The 3,515-nt window shown below is 42.1% G+C and overlaps 1 pseudogene; it reads left to right on the top strand.

Moving 5' to 3' along the window:
• The first annotated feature begins 999 nt into the window (after positions 1-999).
• LOC100960832 lies at positions 1,000-2,430 on the top strand (annotated as a pseudogene).
• Positions 2,431-3,515: the final 1,085 nt, after the last annotated feature.

The raw sequence follows: 3,515 nt of genomic DNA, 5'->3' as shown, positions 1-3,515 counted from the left end.
TGTCTATACAGGACAGCTGCCAGGCACAGATGGCAGAATACCAGTAGGGCTAGATGGGCATGGCCTCAGAGACCAATGTGGTGTTGGGGGCTAGACTGCCAAAAAGGTGAGAAATGGAGTCGTTGGGACTTCTTGCAAGCAGAGTGAGGGAAGCATCCTTGTGACAGGGTGTACGAGCTTGAGGCTGCCAGGCTTGCACCAAATCATGGGAAAACTGGCAAGCTGAGATTGAAGGACATACTACAAAATAACTGTTTTGTCTGTTCCAAAAATGTGAAGAATAAGACTTCAAGAAAGTCAAGGAAAGGCTGAGGAACTCCTCCAAACAAAAGGATACTGTAGCCGTATGACGATTATTTTTGAATAGAATACTTTTATTATAATGGGCTCTGTTAGGACATTTGGAGGAAAAATAACCTTGAAATTTGAGGATAAAAATAATATATCAATACTAATTTCTTTCATTTAATGGCTATTTCAGGATCATGTTGGAGAAGATTTATAAGAAATATAAGTTATTACAGCGCCAGCCACACACACAGAGGGTGGTGGGTTTGAACCTGCCAGCTAAACAACTGCAACAAAAAATAGCCAGGCTTTGTGGCAGGTGCCTGTAGTCCCAGCTACTTGGGAGGCTGAGGCTAGAGAATCACTTAAGCCCAAGAGTTTGAGGTTGCTATGAGCTGTGATGCTACAGCACTCTACAGAGGACAACATAGTGAGACTCTGTCTCAAAAAAAAAAAAAAAGAAAGAAAAGAAAAAAATAACACACTATAGTATTGGGTACTGATGGTATTTCAGGTAGGCAATGCACTGCTGTTGAGACCCAAGCTCAGGTAAGTGAATTATATAAGTAGTGTTTAAGCTGGAGTTTGAACCTACAGCTGATATTCTTTCCATTAGGCCTTTCCCCTGCTTCTCTGAGTGTTCAATAACCGTACTCCGTAGCCACTCTGCACCTCAGTTTCTGAAGTTGGGAATGTTCACTATAGACAAGAATGGTGCAGATAAAACGTGAGATTCCTGTAGGAATATCAGCAGAATGTTACTCCTCAATGGTATAAAAAGGCTGTGCTCAAATGTGACCACCTCAGAGGTACCTCCCTCCCCTGGCAGCTGTTTCTCTTGGTTGGATGTAAGCTCTGTGGTATCTGACTCCTTGTCAGTTGGTTTAATTATGTCTTCTTTGGCCAGCACAGTGCTTGGTGCAGAGGAGGTGCTCAATTAAACTTTGATGGATTAAAAAGTTTGCTTCTGTGCTGCTTTGCAGACACTGCAGCTTTCTGTAATCATCTGGTGTCAGCCATGGTCAAACCCCACTGTGTTCTTTGATATTGCCACTGAGGGCGAGCCTTTGAGCTGCGTCTCCTTGGAGCTGTTTACAGACAAAGTTCCAAAGACAGCAGAAAACTTTCATGCTCTGAGCACTGGAGAAAAAGGATGTGGTTATAAGGGTTCCCACTTTCACAGAATTATGTGCCAGGGTGGTGACGTCACACGCCATAATGGCACTGGCAATAAGTCAATCTATGGGGAGGAATTTAAAGATGAGAACTTGGTCCTGAGGCACACAGGTCCTGGCATCTTGTCCATAGCAAATGCTGGACCCATCACAAATGGTTCCCAGTTTTTCATCTGCACTAAGAATGAGTGTGTGGATGGCAAGCCTGTGGTCTTTGCCAAGGTCACAAGCACATGAGTGCTGTGGAAGCCATGGAGCACTTTGGGCCCAAGAAAGTCAAGACCAGTGGGCAGATCACCATTACTGACTGTGACCACTGTTATCAATCTGGCTCAAGTGTTCAACCACCAAACATTCCTTCTGTAGCCCAGAGAGCACCCCACTATAATCTTCCTCATTCCTCTCCATGTCTAGCTGGAAGCAGAGTTAAGTTTATGATTATGGAATCAAAACTAAATAGCTTTTTTAAAAGTTTGCTTCAACTGCTATTCCATAATTCTCCAGGTAGCTCTATTTTGAAGTCCCATAAAATATCCAATATCCAATGATTATTTACCAGCAGCCTTTGTGGGGGTGGCGTGAGCTTTTGTGTCCCTTCCCGGTTGCAAACTCCCAGTAAGCCAGCCACTGACCCTATCATTTCAGAGCCTCAAACAGTGAAATTGTCTTGTCCTGCCTCGTCCTCGAACTGGTACAAAAATCAAGCTAAGTAGGTTATCGCATGCGTTTGCAGTAATAGCCTCAACTTCTTTTGGTCCTGGCTGACCTACATTATGCTTCAACACGGAGATGGGAAGTGTAGAGGTGAAAGGCAGACCGATAGGGGAGCCCAGCTATTAACTTTCCTTCTCTGCAAGGTTAACTGTGTTCTTGTTTGAAGATTGAAGAAAAAGAGGCAGAATTTTGTCTCTCATTGGGCTGGATTCGCAGGGAAGATGCTGCCGTACCGGATTTCATGAGAGCATAATTGTCCCCATGGCAACGGAACTCTATCTATGATGGTGATTTCACTATTGCATCAAAAAAGTGCATTTATTTTATTTTTTTGCTGGAACATTCAGATCCTTATTCGTATATTCCATGTTGGCATTGAATAAAAGGAAAAATGCAAAAGTTAGTGGTGAGGTAACAGACCTTTTAAACTCAGTGTTCTGTCTTGTTAGTCAGATCTGGAGAGAAGCCCCCTTTCTTTTAAGATTTAATTCTGAAGCTTTCCTTTTTTCTGATGTGGTAAATGGCTGCCTTCTATGTCTATCAGACTGACACAATCAGTCAGCTCTCAGATCCCGAACATGTTTGCAAACCATCTGTTACATTTACTAACAGAGTGAAACAAAAGATCTCGCACTTGACAGTGTTTCAGATATTAACTTTGAAGCCTCCTGAACTTGCTAAAATCTTCTGGTATGCTCTGTTCAACTACCTGGGTTCCAGAAACCGGCCCAGGACCTCTCTACCTGAAGCTTGTGTTACTTTCCTAAATGCTGTGATTAAAATGCAGAAGGCGATTCACAACCAACCCATCACCTTTTACAGGGAATGCTGCATGACTCTTGGAAAAGGGAACTGGATTTTGTCAATGTTTTATTATAATCTTCTTGAACATAAACATGTAATTATTCAAATCCACCCACTATGCTTGTACACTTGAACTGTGTTATTTGCCAGAGATCCATAAAGTGATGTCAGATGAATAGAATTAGGGGATTAGAGGGTAAATAGCATTGAACAGTAATTTGGGGGTAGATGATACTTCATGTTTAGCTAATGAGATCTCTAGGGTATGGCAAAAAATATTGCACTGGTTGGAAAGAGATGAGCTATTGGGGAAGGCATTGCATCATTTTATGATTATTTTTTGTTTGTTTGTTTTTGCCAGAGAGTCCAATGCAAATATAAACATTATTAACATGGGACAGCCATGAGTTAGGATGGTACCCTACCCATACCTGTACAGTGCTCTACTGCTTACAGAGCATTCCATTTACGTTATCCTACTTACTTCATACAATTACCCTGTGATGGGAGAGAGTAATCACTTTCTACATTCTA

The sequence above is a fragment of the Otolemur garnettii genome, unplaced genomic scaffold (genome assembly GCF_000181295.1).
Source record: "Otolemur garnettii isolate 467f Iridium unplaced genomic scaffold, OtoGar3 scaffold00162, whole genome shotgun sequence".
Classification (NCBI taxonomy): Eukaryota; Metazoa; Chordata; class Mammalia; order Primates; family Galagidae; genus Otolemur; species Otolemur garnettii.
This window is presented reverse-complemented; position numbering and strand designations above follow the sequence as displayed.